General features: G+C 42.2%; 1 long non-coding RNA gene across 1 annotated transcript in view; it reads left to right on the forward strand.

The window, feature by feature from the left end:
• Window positions 1-13,246, forward strand: part of LOC113978229 — a 78,874-nt gene extending 65,628 nt beyond the window's left edge. The window contains exons 2-4 of the long non-coding RNA XR_003537512.1: window positions 6,474-6,561; window positions 12,068-12,220; window positions 13,187-13,246. This is a non-coding gene — a long non-coding RNA (uncharacterized LOC113978229). The remainder of the gene's footprint in view (window positions 1-6,473; window positions 6,562-12,067; window positions 12,221-13,186) is intronic.
• Window positions 13,247-19,683: the final 6,437 nt, after the last annotated feature.

Genomic DNA, 19,683 nt, shown 5'->3' on the forward strand with positions numbered 1-19,683 from the left:
TGGGCTTTGCTCGGGCACAAAGACCTCTGGGTCTGACAGTAGCACTGGAGAGAGGCTGCTCAGACAGGGCTCATTCAGAGATTCAGCTACAGACCAGCACGTGCATATGAAGTAGGAGCTGGTGGACAGTTCCCTCAGGAGCTGGGGAGGGGCAGGAAGGGGCTGGGAGCTTTACCTTCCCTGTCCCTCAGGAGCTGGGTGATGTGGCTCATCCCTTCAGTCACCCCAGACAGCCCCAAGCTGTGCCCAACCCTGGGCATGGTTAGAGCTGTGTTTGGTGACACAGCCAAGGCACTGCTAGCTGGTTTACAGCAACAAAAGATTGGGATGTTTGGGGATCAAGGAAGTGTTATCTTTTTCTAACTGATGCCAGGCCTTGCTTGTTGATGGTGTTAACAAAGGGAAATAATTATAATAACTCCCCAGAAAACAATGATTCACTCTCAAATTACATTGAGAAATTGGGTTTTCCTGTTTGACTTGTAGCAAGACAAAATAACCAGCAGTGCTGAAGGAATTGGGTGGGTATTGTTACAGCCAGAATACTCTCGATCTGGTCAGGTAGTTCTACCCTTAACAGGTAATTATTTTGCTCTGGTTTTTGCAGCACTTTTGGATGTTGGAGTGCTGTACTGGGTACTAGCAATAGAGGTATTAGGAAGTGGTGCTCTCCCAGAGTGGGTGAGTGCACCCCCAGTGCAAATCCCACAGTGGATGTGACACTGCAAGCAAACACACAGTGTCGGAGATGCCAAAGCTGATCATGCAGAGGCAGCAGTGCCACTGAGCTGGACTGAGCTTAATGTCACCTGGGCTGGGTCCTCCCCCATGGGTCAGCCACAGGCACACCCTGTACCTCTGCCACCATGCTCAGGAGCCAGATCCTGGGTGCAGCAGTGCCAGGGAAGGGCTGTGTATGGAGCAAATGGCAGTGTCGGTTCAGAAATCCATGAAGAGTTAGAATTAAACCATCAGCATATTTTAACCGTGTCTTAAGAATTGTGATTTTAAAAAGAAATCCTGAGGCTGATAGTGGCAAGTTTCCTCTCTTGAGCCACTGGTCTGTGGCTGTGTTTGTGCACTGTAACTGCCCAGCCTTTGGTGGGCACACGGGAAATGCACTCGGGACCTGTAATGCTGAAGGTTGGTTTTATTTTGTAAATTTTTAAGAAAGCATCTTCTCAATAGCTTTGAGCAATCCACAGTTGTTTTTTCTATCTTGCTGATCTTTGGTGAAACCAAATCACCTCAGGAAATTGAAGAAATGAAGGTACATGCTTTATTTGACCTTTTTATGGAGTCCCGTTCAATTTCTAATAAAAATAGGATCTAACAGAATGTATGGAATTCCCACCATGGTGGTTACGGTTTAGGACCTTTTCCTACTTCATTTAACTCGGAGAAAGGGAGGACAGCCTCTCTCGATACTCTCCTTTTTTAAAAAAAATTTAAGAAGGTTTTCTTTTTTTTCCTTAACGAGTGGTTTCTAGAGAATCTACTGCTCTCCTGGCTGAGCTTTATTGATGCACCCTCTGCACTATAGCTTGCATCTACTAGAATAGAGTTACAATGCACAACTGGCTTAGAGTTCTTGCAGACAAAAGTGATTTCATTGGATGAATCCCTCCCTGGAGTACCCTGTCTTGAGTGGAGTTACCTCAGCAATGCCATGACCTGCAGGGCTGACACTGCAGAAAATGCAGTGCACGCACTGACTGATGGCTGGAACTGAGGGAGCTCTCCCCAGAAAGGCTCCCACAGCTCCCAGCCAGGAGAGGAGCACAGCTCTCCTGTACCAGAAGCTATATGAGCACTGTTAAGTTTTACAGTAATTTATTCTCTGTGATGTGTGTCCAATCCCTCTTTAAGTTTTTATTTTACACCCTCAGCATCTTGTGGCAATGACTTCCAAAATCTGATTTCTTCTGCTGGAAATGTCACTGGTGTCCCGGAGCTCTTCTTGAACGAAGTAAACATTTTTCTTCCTTTACTCACTTTTTTGTGCCATTCATAATGTCATGGGCTTCTACTGTGGCAGATTCTCTCTTCAGTCCTTGAGCATGTCTTTGGGCAAAGTGAATCTGAGTAAGGGAAACCTGTAAATGTTCCAACATAATCCACAGCAAAACAGAGCTCGAATCCTTGGGCATGTGATGAATATGCAGTTGGCTCCAGTGTGCTGGATGCTTGTGGAGAGATTTTGCAAAGTCTGGGGCCTAATTTTTCTTCCAGGGGAGGCAGATGCCGAGCTGCCTTTGAGAACTTCCCTCTTCAACTCTTTCTCCCCTGGTACTTACTATGTTTGATTTCATGCTCACCTACAACATTATTGTTGTCAACCAGTGTGACACTGAGCATCATCCAAGAGGTTTTCTAGCCTCTTACAGCTGGTTGTGGTTTGGCATGTTTGTAGCAAAATGTGTAGTCCTAAAGATTTCATAGAGGGAATTTCAACCATACCCTTATAGGCACGCTGTTCTGGTGGTTAATTATTTCAGAAGTTCTGTTCAGCTTTACCTGTGGGAAATGAACTGGTTTTATTCAGCTGGCATTGCATAAGTGGATGAGCATGGAAATTGTTTTTCAGATTGAAGAAAACTTGCACAGGAACTAAGAAGGCTAATTTGTTTTTATACTGCAATACATGTGAATGTGAGCTAGAAAGAACTGTCATTGCTTTTAGTAAGCAGGATAAATCCTTTTACTTGAATTTTATTTTATATGCTTCCACTTGCTCCATACCTCAAGGCATCCGTGAGCCACCCTAAAGTATAAAATGATGGCTAGAAGTAAGGAAATAAAATATCAGCCCCATATTTGCCCTTCAGTTATTTCTATGCAGGTGTTGGAATGAAGTCTTCTCTTTTCCTTAAAGATCTCTCTTATTCCACAAACACTGTACTTGGTATTGCATTGTCTGAGTTATTTTCATAATTCATAATTATCTTGGTTCTTAAAAATTTAGACATACATTTAATAGCATGATCCAATCTTGCCTGATTGCCACCACATTGTGTTTGAAGTAATTACCATTCACTTGCCTTTTGAGGCTGTTGAATGAATTTTCCACATGAGATTCCTTAATTTGTACATATTTTATTGCTATAAAATAGGTACTGGCAAGCTGCCTGAACTGTAGTGAAGGCCTTTAATTTCTATTTCTGTGTTATGAAACAAATGCAAAAGAGGAGGCATAAGATAGACTCCTTAAAACATATTTTGTTGACATTTCAAAATTTTCCTTACACAGGTGCAAATGCACAGGTAAAACTAAGGTGGCTTAGTTCTGCACTAAAGAGCCAAAACCAGTTAGTTTTCACACAAGATAATGTTACTTCTTGGTATAAAAGCTCTATCCTTGAGCTATTATCCCCATGAGAAATTGTTCTCTACTTGAAGAGGTTATTAGTGCCTTTGTGCTGGCTTCCTGTAACTAAGGAAAACCTCCAAGAATATTAATCTTCCCTGCCCTGTACAGCTGAGAGGCTGCCCTGCTATCTCAGTTTTAGAGCCTGGAGGTGCCCACTCTGTTTAAAACAGCCATGGTTGGGAGGGGTGGAATGAGAAGAAAACGCCTGCTCTGTTCCCCGCTCCCCCAGGGGCACTGGGAAAGATCTTGGGGGTTTCCTTGAATATAGGACTCCTTTCCCCACCATCAAACTGACACTGGGTACCTTTATAAAGAGTCTAATGATAGATTTGAATATGTCAGCTGTTAGTAAGGAGCAAACTCTAGAACTGCTCTTCAAGCCCGTCAGGTTTTGTAGCTGTGTCTTTCTAAACAGTTACAACAACATTTTAGGAGAAAATCTAATGTTAACAAAGAAAAAAGGAAGAAACTTTGTTGGTTTTGTTAATGAATTGTAGGAAAGTCGATGGATTTCCATGTTTCCCACCAGGGCACTTCAGTTATGGCCTTTAAGGAAAAATAACAAAATAACAATTCTTGGCACGTGCCCTTGTACAGACACAGCTGGTACAAAATTCTCTCCAGCCCAAACTGGCAAACCACCCTTGGTGATGTGGTATTTCATGTGTATCACCATCACAATCTCTCATAAATCATACAGCAAGGCTGTGGAGGCTTTGGGTGTTACTAAGGAGCACTTGTTGGCAGTCAGGTACTCCAGGTGAAATCCAGCCTTGCCTCGTGCTTCTGGTGGGAGAGCACAGGAGCTCCCGAAACACCGAGCTTGGCCACAAACCTGGCTAATTGTAGTCATCTGAAGCAAAAGGCTTCCAGACCGAGGGATGCACTGTGCAGGGACACCAGAGCTGCTCAGACAGGATTTTAGGGATTGGTGTGAACGTGAGGTGTGCCCTGTGGTGATGTTGTGGTGAGTGGTCGGAAAGATGGATGTAAACACATTGGCTTGCTCTGTTTCAAACACACACGCTGCTCTGAGGCCCTACTGAAGTCAACACAAAAAGGCAGGTGCTTAAAGGCTTTGTTGAACTTGAGGACAAAATTTGCAACTTCAAACATAAGAAATATATTCAGAATAAGAAATGTGCCTGGTACTGGGCACCACAGGGAGTAGATCATCTTCCTTCCCTTCCCCCATCTGTACAGCACAACTCATCTGACTTTTATCTTAGTCATACCAAACCTTTCTTTACCTGGCTGAAACTCTCCTGCCTTGACCTGCAGAGGTAACTTTCACTGTGCAGAGTTGCTGCTGGCCTGGGAAGAACATCTTGGATGCATTTGGCCCGCTCTGGCCCTCTCAGTGCTGGATCGGTCTCACTGTTCATGTAGACATCTAAATTTGAGCGCAGCACGTCATGGGCTGTTGGGCAGAGGAGACTCAAGGATGCAGTTTCTGTCAGGGCTGCTGTTTCAGTGCCAGCTGCCTCTGCCGGGTCCGAGACGCCTGCAATGTCTCTGCTTGTAAACAGCAGACACCAGCACCGGGCACAGCAGGAGGGAGGATAGTCTGCATTTTGCAGGAGATTTCCTTTGTTCCTCAGTCACCTGCAACAGCTGAGGCCTCTCTGTGTTTCCAGCCCAAGAACCAGTGGCCTGTTCCTGTGTCCCTGCACTGGGCTGTGCCCCAAGACAGGCACCTGCTTGTACCTGCATTCCAGAGGAAATCAAAAGATGGTTGTAGCAGGCAACACCGCCACTGGCTTGTCAAGCTGATTATAATGTTCCTGGGGCCTTTGTTCTCTATTTTCTCTTCATCTGGGCATTTTTACCCCCTTTGATGATTCTCTACTGAAACTGAGAATTCCAGAAAGGACAAAGGCTCTGTTGTGTTATGGCAATATATAATTTAATTTTGAGGCAGATCACAATTTCTGCCTGACATTTCTACCCTTCAACTGTTGCAAGTTTTTCAGCAAACAGGGAGAAAGACAAAACCACCATGTTAAATGTTAACATGCTTTTTTCTCCCTCTGGAGGTAGATTTCAATGAAATGTATAACAGTTTTAAATCTTGTTTCAGTACATTTTTATGTGAAAATATATGAAGTATAGTCTGAAAGGACAAAAGACAATTCTCATTTATCCTCTAGGCAAAGCTTTTTAAGTGTTCATGTATAAAATATGATTGAGAATACCAGTGACATTTCAACTAGACACAAAAACAAGGTTAAAAACGTTCTGGTTTATCCTAAAAGTGGAAGTTTCATTCCTAGGTTCTTTATGAAAACCTAATAGATGAAGTGGTGTGGGATACAATTGAACTGCTGAATGCAAACTCACTAAGATAAAGGCAGAGTTCAGCTGGGGCAGTGCTGGCTGTATGTGGCCATGTGCACCTCTCTGTGGTGGTAATGGGACTGTGTCCTGGTTTGGTGGTGATCTTTTTTTTTCCAAAAAACCAGAAAAACGTACTTCTTTACTTCTGTAAAGGTGAGTTTCCACCTTAAGTGTAAATTCTTAGGAACAGCCTCTGCAGTTTGGTTTCATCACTTTTAGTCCCAGCCCTGGATTCAGACTGTAGTGAACTGAAATGTACGTGCATAACTTTCTGTCATCCTCCTTGGAAAAACATTTCTTATGTTTCTAGAAACAGCAGTACTCCATCAGAGGGGGCTGTAGTTAAGAAAACAGTGCAGGTGAACTTCAGAATGTGCATTTACAAAGAGAAAAATAATATTTGTGTGTCAGGCGCTTCCTGCCTCAGTGGAGATGGTTTTGCTCCTCATGGGAAGCACCTCTTCCTGTTTCACTGCTGCTCTCTAGATTTGGCCAGTCATGAAACTGTGAAGTGCAAAAGTGAGCAAGCTTTGATATGTGCCTCTTCATGGTCAAAAGAGGAACAATGTGGTTGTGTCTCACCCTGTCTACATGACAGGACTTGTGTTCCAGCTCATGCAAACACTGATCCAGCTGTTTCTGTAGTGTTTCATGCTGGCTCCAGTAGATTCCAAGGTGAAGGATCAGACAGGTGGATTTATCTGAGAATCTCACAGACTGTTTCTTTCTATTTATCTATTACGTTGTTTATCCCTGACTGATGCAGCTGTGGGAGCGACAGAGCCCCCGGTGTTGCTCACACAGGCAGGAGATGGATACAGGCAAAGAGGATGGAACCGCTGGAATTCCTTCATGTAAGGCAAAATATCTCAGCTTTGAGACTGTGTCTCTGCTCTCTGCACAGATCTCTATTGTTCCTGCTGGGATAGAGCCATCCCAGCTTGGTCAGTGTTGGTTGGCAGCATGAAGAAGTCTGGTGTGCACCCTTCAACACTGACACTGACATAATGCACTTCTGCAAAGCTTATTTTATTTGAGAAACCAATATAATGACTTTGCAGGTATTAGAGGATTTCATAGCTACACCTGTATCTCTCCAGCAAGTAAGATCTTGACCCGGTGGTGCAGGCCACAGCTCACTGACAGGTTGGACAGAATAATGACTTGCTGGATGAAGAAATCCCCATTTAGATGTCTCGCCTGACTTTATGTTCCTACACGGGTGACACCATGTATGCCCAGCTTCCTTATTTACATTTTATTTTAAACAACTTTTATCCTCTGGTCATCAAGGTATCATAATTTCTGCTCTGTAGCAGTAGCTGTTTATTTGGATTTTTTTTTATTATTTGCAATCCAAACAGATCTTTTTACTATATAACCACTTGAAAAAGTGATGTCCTGCTCACATAAGGAATGCCTCAAGAGAAGGGCAGTCCTGCATAATTTCCTTTCTCTCACAGAAAGCCTTCATATTGGAGAACTGGGGAATATTACTTTCTGGCCCTGCACACTCTCCTGGGTAGAAAGGTCCTGAAACACAATTTATTGTAAAACACACAGTGGTTACAGAGCTAGCACAGTCAATGATATTCCTTTTATTACCACTCAGATGAGAACACAAAATGACATTGGAAAGCAGTGAACTCACCAGAAGGGCAGAGAAAGCCATTAAATTCAACACGCATCATATTTCATAATCAGAATCCTGCAGTCAGAGCTGACACCACTGAATGAGTTTGTTGCAGTCATGATAATATAAAACCCGCTGCATCTGCTTCCCTTGGCACTTTTCTTTGTAGCCCCTTGCAGTGTATGGGCTATTAATCATCAGTAGCCAGGGACACTGCAGACCAATGCACTTTGTATTGCATAAATTGAAAATGCATCACTATTAGAGAGAAAACTGCCTTCCGTACATCTCTATTTAGATAGGCAGTTTCCTGAAGGGCTGCCATGCCATTATGGCTAACCACTTAATTGGAGTTCTTTCCACAGCCTGGTAATTGAGGCTGGGGGGAGGATAATGCAATCCTTTTTGTAGCAGGTACGAAAGCAAGGCAGGGAGAGTATTCCTTTCCTTACCTGGGAACCCTGACTGGGCTCCAGCTGGAGGTGAGAAAATGTAGTCAGATGTACCATGTCATTTAACCTCACTAAATTAACTTCACAAATGAGAGGGCTGTGTGCCTGTGAGGGGGAGAGGGATGCTGTGTAACTGGCCTGCTCATGAATTTTCAGTGTGGAGAGATCACCAGAGGAGGGGTGTTGCCATTCCTTCCATTAACTCTGTTCAGGGAAGAGTTGGGTAAGCTGAGGTTTAGGAGGATCAAAAAGTTTTAGTGGCAACCTCAGAAAAGGCAAATGCAAATTCAGCCCTCAAAAGTGCTTCCTTTACAGAGAACTCATTTTATTCTACGGTCATTTGTCCAAGTTTTATATATGTAAAGAAGAAAGATGAGTATCTAATGAAAACGGGACATCTGAAGTAATTTTTCAATGAAAAACTGCTTCTAACTGCATGTGTACATTGCTTCATGGTTTGAGTATTTTCTCTTGAATGACTGTGGTCAGTGTTTGGAACTTCACTGGTCTTTGGTTATAGCTGCCCACGCTTAATTCTCATTACATCTGCCATACTCTGTGGGTCTTGTTTCTCAGTGTGTGCAGTCAATGATGTTTCAGCAAGACCTGAGTCTGAGCTGAAATTATGTGAACTTGTGTTGAATCCCACATATTCTAACACTTACTACTCAAACACAGATGTATCAGCTAAAGTGCTCTGGCCAGATCCAGATCAGAACAGAATTTAAATTGGGGCACAAAGCTCCAAACTGTGATCCTCAGCCTCTCCCAGCTGCTCCCTCATGTGGGTGTGTTTACATTACAGCTACATTTCTTCACTTGACTTCTTTGGACAAAGTTCTCTAGAGTTTTTTAATATTTCTGTCTTGATTGATCCAGACAGCTCAGAGGATCTTCTGTCATCCAGGTACTACATCAAAGAAATAGGAACTGGAGAGATGTTTCCTCAGCATGTCTGTCAGTGAGGTTATCTGGACAGAGCTGGAGCATGTGGAGAGCCAAGGTTATCAGATAAAAAGGTGGCACTATATTGAGTAAAGCATGGAGAGGAAAGGGTCAGGCTCTAGCCCACAATCCCAGGCTTTGGTTCGACTGCACATGAACAGTAAGATGCAGGAATGGTGCCCTGCACTAGAATTAGGCAGGGCTCACTGATTTACCTGATTGGCACTGACACTCTTTTCCAAAAGGCACTAAATCCCAAGCCCTGATAAAGAAGTGACAGAGATCTGAGAGGCCCCTTCACACAGAAAAAATGACATGGTAAAGTCATTCTCAGAATTGCACACAGTAAGTGTCGTATTCTTTTAAATCCTACCAGTTTGTGTCTTTTGATGCTGGGATTTAATCCTGTTATGAGTTAAGCCGATCTAAATCCAGGCTGTTGTTGTCCTGCCCTGCTCTCCCAGCCTGCTCCTGGGGCTCTGGTGCTCCTCTGCGTGGCTGCAGCTAAAACAGCTTTTGGTAATACTCCGACTCAGCTGGATCAGGTCTCAGAACTGGCTCAGGGTGTATCTGTGTGTGTGATGGTGGTGCCCAAAAGGGAACCAGCAAGTTGTGTTCGGTTTTAAACTCTGCTCACTACATCAGCAGCAGGCAATGGGGACAGAGAGGTCACTTAGCACAGGAGCTATGAAGGAGAACAGTGGCCTTATGAGGGATGAGGGTTTACTCCTGTGGAGAGGACATGAAGGATTGAACTTTGAAGAAATCTGAAATTAGATCTGCTCAGTTAAAAGAGGAACCACTCAGAAGTTGGCGAGTTGCCTTCACCTTGCAGTTTAATGAAAACTTAATTTCATTCTAGGTAAACTGTTGGTGGGTTATAACCAGAGCTAATTGTTGGTTATGGGGTGAAGCAGTCAGCTCATTGATCATGAAGAACATGGAATCATAGAATATCCTGAGCTGGAAGGGACCCATCAGAATCATCAAGTCCAACTCCTGGCCCTGCACAGACACCCCAACAATCCCACCCTGTCCCTGAAAGTGTTCTCCAAACCCTCCCTGAACTCTGGCAGCCTTGGGGCCGTGACCACTGCCCTGGGGAGCCTGGGCAGTGCCCAACCAGCCTCTGGGGGAAAGGTTTTTTCCTGATTTTACCATCTTTAACTGGAGGTAACAAGGAATATGTGTTACTTTGAAGTATTTGGGTGGCTTTCTGTGATATACACAGGGAAGGAGGAAAACTATATTCACCTGAGTTGAGGCAAAGGGCAGGCAGGGAAAGCAGTGTGACTCTGGGACTGATGTCTGTGTCTAATACACAAACAGGAATGCTACCTACAAAAAAAATTAGCAGAAATGCAGTTAGGTAGATTTTGTATGCTCTCTGCTGTCTGTCACAAAGAACTGAAATCTTGAGGACTACCATATCTGATTTTATGAGCTAAGTAGCTATAAGAACCACATTCAGGTTATGAAAAAGTCCCTCTGAAAAACAAGCAACGCTGTCTGCTCAGACTATTGCTCCTGGTCACTACTGGTTTCTACGAAGTTGCCTATTCAAAAATATTGAAAGTTTTTCTTTTAAAAACTCAAGCAAACAAAATCCCCAAATCCACACACTCATATTTAACACTGCCTGTGCTTAAATTCTGGCTTTGAATACAGGTTCTTTTGCACAAAGAAAAAAAATTACATCAAGGCATGGAATATATTGTTTAAAAAATAAACTAAGTAGGGGTTTCCTAAATAATTTAACAGATACAGTAAACAAAAATGATGACCTCATACAAAACACCCTCAGCTTGCCACCATTTTTTTCCTGTGGTAACACATATGGGTTCTGTGTTTTGAGGCTTTAATTTCCATCACACAGTATCCTGTCCTTTGTCAGAGCAGTGTTGCAGGTGCAGAGTAATGACCCAAAGCCCTGTCAAATGTTGTGCTAGTTTCTCCTGTAAATTACAGTAGCTGTATGCTAATGTCCCAGTGTTTACTGTAAAATTGTTACTAATATAAAATAAAATATCCTAGTGTCAATCAGTGAGCATGGCTTTGAAAACAAGATCTTCTTATATTTGCTAGTTAATATTATCAACATGATGAGGCGTTAAAATAGGAAACCTCTTCAAATAATAAGTTCAGCTGACCAGAAAAAATACAAAAAATCCTGTGTTGTGGAAACAGATTTCTTGTCTGTAGCCTCCTTTCTTTAGATGAATTTCTCTTAGTCAGCAATGACTCTAATTAATGCTTGGATTTCACTTGGGATGTCCCAACTCCTGGTTCACTCTGCTGATAGGCTTTTGTCAGTATTATTTTGTTTTTAAAATGGTATTGACTTGTTGCCCTTGCTAAACATAAAGTAATATTTAATATCAATTTAGGCTCCACCTTCAGTTGTAAGAGTTACTCATGAGAGAACAAATACAAGTCAAAGTGAAATGCTTCTGAAGCACAGGAAGTTTTCATTCTTAAGGTACATAATTACTTTTCTCTTTCACTATTGGAATCACACACCCTGTTGTAAGACTTTTCAACAAGTAGAATAAATTACTGCAGCAAAGCCAGGTTTTACATTTATTTGGTCCTTGGGGGGATGCTGGAATTAAGACTAGAAGTAAATGAGGCCTCACTGATTTAGTATCGAGTGCTTCAAATGTGTTAACCAGTTAGTGTGTGATTTATATGTTTCCTTCCTCACACTCACCGTCCACAAAGCAAAATATAATTAGGGTTTAAAGTTATGTTGTAATCATCACTTTGATTCTAGTGAATTGTTTCAATTTCTTATTGTATGTGAAATAAAAGTCAGGCAAGGCAAATTACAACAAAATATTTCTATTAAAGCTGTATTTAACACATAATGCAATGCTTTATGTCTCATACCTTGGTTTTTATACGATTAAAAACATTTCCCAGTGTGATTGGAGTAACTGCTCCCTACCAAGAGCTGATGCTGCCCTGACAGTCAATGGGCAGAACTTCTGGATTGATAGTTTGGGACCACGGAAAAATGAGCTGAGTAGACAGACAGTGGGTCAGTGCCAGAGTCAGGAATAGAAATCACCTTCCGTTGCTCATTTCAAATGCTAAAAATCTTGACTCAAATCCATCTGCATGGTATTTCTCTAGGATGAAATCTTCCTGCAGTGTCCTTCAAGGTGAACCACATCAGAGGGAGCACCTGCTGCTGGTGGTGCTGCAGAGACGAGGGTGGACAGCGTAGCACACCACTGTCTTGCTTAAGATCACTCAGCAAACTTTCTTCTCCTTGCTTTTCTAGCCTTGTATTGTGTTAATTTGCCTTTTTCTTTCTTGAATGTGCAGAATAACAGGAAATTGGTTCATTTGCCTTGGAGCACAGCAATGGACGAGCCTTGGCCTTACCCCTGTCGAGAGGCAACACACGGAGGAAGAGGCCAGTGGGGTCAGACTGACTGTCTGTGCCAGCCACGGCTGCTCTGTGGGACAGGAAGGAAAGTAAGAACTGTGCCTCCAAGGTACAACTGCTTTACACTGTGCTGAGAACATCACAGTTTGTATAACACCACTTCTGTGCCCAAGGCTGTGTTAGGGAGACATGCAGTGTGCTTGTATCCACGCTCATTTGACTTTGCTCCCTGTGTTGGACTGCACTGAAGACTGAACTCAGAGTGCCACTGCCCTCTTACAGAGGGGGAGCTCAGCCCAAGCCTGCTGTGCTCAGCAGGGAGGGAAAGCAGCAGGAGCAGTGTGGGGCAGTGCTCTGGGGGAGCTGGCACAAGCCTGGTACTTTACACACTCGAGGGATGACAGTGTGGATTACACACCGAAATCATCCCACTGATCTGCCTAGGAACAGATGGTGCTCTCAGAATCCTTCTTTCTAGCAGCACTGAGCCCGCTGATTTAGTGCTGTTCCCCAGCTCCAAGGGAAGCAAAGTGATTCCCTTGCAGTTGTGCATCCCACTTGGCTCCATGAAGGCAGCTGGGAATGACAGCCAGCTTGATGTGGTAATAACCTGGCATTTTCACTATAGGGAAAACACAGCTCTAAAATCACCTAGTCATTTTTGTGAAACAGCATGTTCAGGATTAATTACTCCTGGAAGCTGTCGCAGCTGAAAGTGGAGCTATTTAAAGACTTACAGGTGCAGTGACTCAGGGTCATCCACGAAAATCATTGCCTGTTGACAAGAAATTTAACAGTTTGGTTTAGTTTTTAGGAAAGCAAGCACAATTGGATATGTTGAAATCTTAATGGTGCTTTTCCTCACTATTTGATACAGCTAGGAAAAAAAACCCAAACAATAAAACTCCCTCACTGCAAGCTTTAATTATTTTAGGAAGTCAGCAGAAATGTCTTGAGACAACATTTGGAAAAAAGCTTCAGTTGATCAAAACCAAATTCGTCCCTCTGTGTATGCACAAATGCTTGATTTGCATTCATTTAATATTTTCAACTAGCTGTATTTGGAAAAATCAGTATCACAAGCTTCCTTGCTGGCAAAGGATGTCATCAGAACAGGAGGAGGACAGGGAATCAGAGGAAGTACTGCAGTGATGTGAAATGAAAGAGATGATACAGCAAGTTAAGGAAGATGCCTCCAATGGAGGAATGGAAGGCAAAGTCTTCCTCGTCTCCCTGCTTTGCTGTAGGACAGTTTTCCATACTGCAAGTACATGGGTTCACTTCCATACTGCCCTCTGGAGTGAGCCCCAGTTAGTCCTAGAGGAAAATATAAACCTGTTTTTAAAGGGAGTTTGTTGTAAGCTCTACCCAGAAAATATGGATGTATCCAACACTACCGTGGTTCTTCCATCCAGGACAGTTCTTTGCTACCATACCAGGTAGTTGCTCACTGTTTAGTGTCCCCATGTGCTATCCTGAGTGTGCTCCCTGTACCACGCTGTGAACACACCACTGGTTTGAAACAAAAACAAAAAGGAAAAGGAAGTTTCAGGGCTGTAAGGGCCTTAGAGAGCACAAAGGCCAAGTTCTGTGCAGTGTGGCTGTGGGCAACCTTTGCTAACTGGTGCTAGTGCTGGGCCATCCAGCTGTGAGGCCACATCTGCTGCTGGGTCAGCTCTAAGGACACGACACACGTCCTCAGAGTACACAGGAGCTTATTTAAATTGCCAAACACACCTCCCTTGACCTGGAGCTCCAAGCTGCCTGTCTTTCTAATAAGAAGGGAGTTCTTTAAAAGAGCCCCTAAATGCTTAAAAGTGCTTTAAAAGAGTTTTTATAACTTCAAAAGACTTGTATGTTCTGGCATATGGAGAAAGTCACACTGTTCTTCTGGGTTTATAATTACAATAATTGGTATCTTTTTTTATGTGACTTTTTGTTCAAGTCATCTTTGAGATTACTGCTTCATCCAGTCATTTGTCACAGCCAGCTCTTTACTGAGGCACAACTAGCCTACTCTTCAGCACTAAGGAAAACTTTATTTGGAAATTATATTTAACAAAAGAAAAGTAGCCTTCAGCTGAAGATAGAAATGCTTGTCAAATTACTCCATTGAAAGTTTTCCGTGGTATGTCAATCAGTAACTTCTCATTATTTAAGCAATTCCCCAGAAGGTAAGAGATTTTTAAAGTTGCACAGTGTCAGCACTGTCTATAGAATCAGTAGTTAGTTGAACAGCTTTTGTATAAAACAAAAATCCCTGCTGCCCACTGCTGGGATCTGCAGTCATTAGAGCTGGATGAAAATTAGTTAGCAAAGTTTGGTATCTCTATGTATTTGAAATCAAGAAGAACTTTTTGAAAGGTTTCCCTAAAGACAGAAAATACGAAAGAAATTATCTGGAAACATTTTCAGGACTTTAAATATGAAGCACTTTGTCACAAGGCAGGAAATTCTGTTCATGTTGATGGAATGTTAAAATGCTTGTTTAAAAATGTTTCCTAAGTACAAGAACGTTTCTTTCATAGATTTGACTATCAGGATACCTCACTGCAGAATGTAGACTTGCACTTTTTAGTGTCATTCAAAACCAGAAATTTATTCGAAACATACACATATGGAGCCTGTTACCAGAAATAAGCAGTTCAGAGGGGAGAGTGCAAAGGGCTGTGTTCCTGTATTGCACCCTTTGCTGGTGCTAAGAGTTCTAGGATGTATTTCTTAGAGGCTTCTGAGACAAGTTTTGAGCTCTGGAGATTTTATGCAATTATTTTGGGTTCAACAGTGCAGAAGTATCGATTACCACACAGAGTCATCCATCAGCTGCAAGGAAAATGTTGGCCATTGTTTAACACTTGATTTTTTTTTTCCATGCAGTTGCTGAATGCTTTCTTTGGCAAAACTGAAAGGCAGCCCCTTCAGAAATAGCTACCTTGAGTGTTGGAGGTTTATGTCTGTAACAAGATAGTGAAATAGATTCTATTGCCTCTCTCACTGTAGAATTATGAAAATAGAGATACAATTTTCTATTTCTAAATCTTGAGGTCACCACTTGTGTTTTTAGTTTGTACAGGGCCAAAGTCTGAAGGTTGAATAGTTATTTATAAAAATAAATATAGTTATTCATAAAAATAAATATAGTTATTTATAAAAATAAAAATAACAATTAAGATGAAAAGGCAGAAGTTAGGATCCTGGAATTCTGTGATTTATGGGCTGGGAAGGCACAGAAACAGACCCTGAGTGCTCCTTATTAGGTAATAACAATTGCAAGCACGTGTACCTGGAGTTGTGTGATTTTTTCTGTTCTATTAACTGTGTTATCTGACTTAATCTGAAAAGGTCTCTTTCAGTAAGAAGTAACCTGAAAGCAAATTCAAGGTAAAAAGTGTTTTCTACCAACTAATACAGATTACTACTGTAGTAGTACTACTGCTACTACATGTTTTAGGCTAAAACATTAATGCAGCCACTGAATGTACTTTGTACAAACACGAGACCTTTTTTTCTATTCTGCAATTTTTGCTTCCGTTATGGAAAGCATTAGGAAAAAACCATTTAATACTAAAAATATAGTGACTCCCTTGAGCTGGTATGGGATTGGCAGTGGGAATGAGGTACCATTTCATTTGAAATTCGGGTTGTGACTGAGTACAGTCCCTTCTTTGAGCCATACCAGCCATCCTCAGCCCCCAAGATAATAATGTTGAGTGTTACTTGTAAATTTTATCAACCTGTGGTTTTGCAAATAAAACCGAACCTCCATATACTGGTTTGAGTTAGATTTATAATGTAAAAGAAATTGCCACTTGCAGTGGATTTCTCTTGTAGAAATTTCAAACGTGGCTCTCCTAAAACACTAAATGCCCCCCTTCATTCTGACACATAACACGTCTTTGCAAAGCAAAACCAGAATTATAACAGCAGTTTTTACTGATCCAGCTTGTTGTACCACTGCAGAGAATAAAACAAGGTTCATGTTAAACAGGCAGAGAGGGAGGAAAAGGTCAAGATTTTCCACAAAACAACTTTGCATGAGGTAACCCCCACAAAACAGAACAAAGAATGTGGGGCATAACCAGAGATCAGTGTTTTCTATTAACTGTTTGTAGCAGTTCCAGGTACCACAGTTGTGCTTATTAGAGAGAAACCCCAGCAGAGCACGACAGAGTGTTTGGAATTCCTCCTGCTGCTGTTTGCACTGTTTTGTCGGGGGGCTTTGTCAGCTATTGCTCTGCTGGGTTTTCCTCAAGCTCTTTAAAGATCCCTCTTCAAAGTTACATGGTTCTTAAAGTCATAGTAAAACAAAGACCTCATATCACAGTTTAATATTTCAATTAAACTACAGAGTAATAATTTGCATTAATTGTGGCTTATTAATTTCAAACGACAACATCTTGTTTTGTTGTACTTAAAGATTTTATTAGTAACAGACCCTTTTAGTTAGTGTTTGTTGCCCCAAGAGCTTTAGAGGAACTGATTTTCTGTCAGAAAAGATTGGAATCAATTGCATTCCTCCCTTCCAGATAGTGCTAAAACATTTATTTAAAGGTTTATATGCTCACCCTGCCTTATCTGTATTCCAAGTCACTTGTCCAATGAAATAAAATTCATTCATGCCTTCCTTCACTGTGTTATTGACAAAGTGTAAGCTTTATCTGGCTGGAAGCCAGAATTCTGTCTTTTGGGAATACCTCTCTCTAAACTTGTCTGAAAGAATTATTTTATTGCATTTTTCATGCCAGTTCAAGTGTGTTTGAATGGTAAATCCTAGAAGCTGGGCTGTCTGTGATCATATCAGCCTTTTGAATTAGCAGCATGCACAGCATGATACAAGTATGAGATTGAAAGGAAGGAGTATGTGTGCTACAAAATTTTTTAATTAAGGATTTTTTTTTTCATATATTAAACTGCAAGTCACTACTTGATTCTGCAAATCAGAAACTAGGTCAAGTCAGTTTTCTAAATGCCTGGCATTATGCTGATAGGAAGTTTGCTCAACTTTATGTTCTTTAGCCCATTTTCTATGTAAAAGCAGTATCTGGAAAACAAGCGCTGAAAACTTGTTGTCCGTGTTTCATTTGGGGAAAAGGAGCATCTGCAGCTGCTGTGTCCAGCCAGTGCTGCAGGAGCCATAACCAGCTGACTGTTGGAGACAGAATACAGAAAAGCTGCTGTGATTCAGGTGGTTTCTTTTATATAAAAGATGGAGTAGGTCATTGCTGAATTAAATACTCAACAAACCAGAGCAACCTGGCCTGGCAGCTGCAGTACTGCTGGAGGAGTCCAGAAGTGAGATATGTACATGATCTAATTGTCATTTCTCTTCCCTTCTGTGTTGGGACAGAGCTCTTGTAAAGTCAAAAAGAGGGAGAGGTAAAAGTAGAATTTAACAGTGCTGTGCTGGTTGGAGACTAGAACATGGGAGAAGGAAGCAATAAGGTTACCCTTTCCTTCTGTCACTCAGCAGATTCACAGAGCTGACCCTGGAGAGAACAATGTACAGAGAGGCACCAGAGTATTACAGCACTTAATTCCACTGTCTCCACCACAAACTAATTAAAAACCCTCTGATCCTCCAAACCCCTTCCTCTCTGTTTTCATTTCCTCTCCAAGCAGGAATTCAGTTTAAATTTGGCATCCTTTGGGGACTCTGCAATGAATAAGACTATTTGAGTTGTTCTAGAGCTTTCCTAGGCTTTCCTCAGGGAAACTATCCAAGCATTTTGAAACACCCATGAACTGAAAACTAAAAGCTGAAAATATCTGATTTTTTTAAGTTCTCACAACTAAGGGCAGAGAGGAGGCCTGGATAGAGGAATTAAAATTAATCCCATTTCTCATTGAGAAGCTGCTGTACCTCTAGTGATGCTCCTGACATGAGCCACCTTGGAGGACCCCAGTTACTGGAGGAGGTTCTTCCAGCAGCTCCCCCCAATTCTGGGGTTCCCCTTGCAGCCCTGTGCAAAGGGACAGGGCTTGGTGCTGCACAGGGGGAGCTCTCAGGTGTGCAGGTGAGGTAAGGAAAAGAGGTTGGTTTTCTGTATGTTTTAACTTTTTTTGGCCAGCCTGAAGTGGTCAAATTGAAGTAGCCTTCAATTTGGCAGGTTTGGGCCTAAAGATAAATGTTCACATCTATGATAAGCCTTTCTTATTGGGGTAGTGCTGTTAATTAAGGTATTAATTAGGCTGCAGTGTCTAATCTTCAGCTTTTGTGTGTCCGTGGCTCATCTGCCTGTGACCAGCTGTGTCTGAACTGCTCTCCAAGCCTGTGGCCACCAAATGGACGCTCGTGTAGCCACCAGGAAAACCTTCCATTTCAGGACAACAATCCTTCTTCATTTGCCAGAGAACATGAATAGCACTGCAGGCTTTCCAGATAGTCCTGAAAGCAACCCCAGAAGAAATACCTGTGGATTTTGTGCTGATTCACTTCTGAGGTCATAAAGAAAGTTGAGGTTGTGACCACCTTTACTTTCTTTGTTATCAGATGAAATGATAATCAATGGGTCACAAAGTTGGGTAGGCCTATGCTAAGCAGCAATTACCTTCCAGATGCTGGTTCAGGCAAGGAAGCTTTCCAGCTATTGTGATAGTTATAGGTTAGTCAGTCTACTACAATTCTGAATCATGCTGGGCTTAAAAAAACACCACACTCTGAAACTCAAGCTACAGCACAGAATAAAGCCTTCATTTGTTTAACCCTATGTCAAATGCAAGCCAGTGCTGTAACACAGAAAGCAGACCTCAAGTAGGCATTTGAAGATATTTTACCTTGTTTTCCTCCTTTCAGACAAAGACGCTATTTTTAGAAATGCTTTTACTTAGTCATAGAAATTATCTGAGAGCTGGGGAAATCAATCACAACTCTAACACTCAAGGCTCCTAATTTTGAGCTTGTCTTTGAAAGGTATGTGCTCTCCTCCCTTGGTCAGGCCATTTTTATAACATAGGCCCATGAGAATTCATCACCTTGAAACACAAGCTGGGGAAGTCAGCCACCTCCAGGGCCTTTCACTGGGAATTTTTCCAGGAAAGCTTTCCAGACTTCGTAAAGACAAATGTGAAATCAGGGCTCATCAGGCCCCATTGGGAACAACCCTCATGCTCAACTACATGCAAAATCACCAACTCAAAACAGGATTAACTCATGTCTGTGTATTGCTTTTGTCAGTTCTCATATTGGACAGTTCCTCCATTCCTCCTGGAGCTCACAGGGAGCTGTAGCATAAATACTTGGCTAATGAATTGGCTTCTGTCTCAATAAGAAATCTTTTGCTTTGGTATCTGTAAACCACCTAATGTAGTCACTGGGCACCCTTGGCCCAGCCCTAACCCAAGTGCTTCACATTAGTAGCCATAAAATATGTTTCTCATACCATGTGGGAAATGAAACATTTCACACCATCCCTGCCCTTGGAGCAGACACCTGAGAGGAGCACACAATGCTCCTCCAGCACTCTGGGCTGTCAGGGTTACTTAGTGATACTGGGAGGGCTCCCCCTGCTCCTGCCCCCTGTGCAGCATCCCCCAGATGAAGTGTTGTGTGCTC

This window comes from Neopelma chrysocephalum, unplaced genomic scaffold (assembly GCF_003984885.1).
Source record: "Neopelma chrysocephalum unplaced genomic scaffold, ASM398488v2 Primary Assembly neopelma1_299, whole genome shotgun sequence".
Classification (NCBI taxonomy): domain Eukaryota; kingdom Metazoa; phylum Chordata; class Aves; order Passeriformes; family Pipridae; genus Neopelma; species Neopelma chrysocephalum.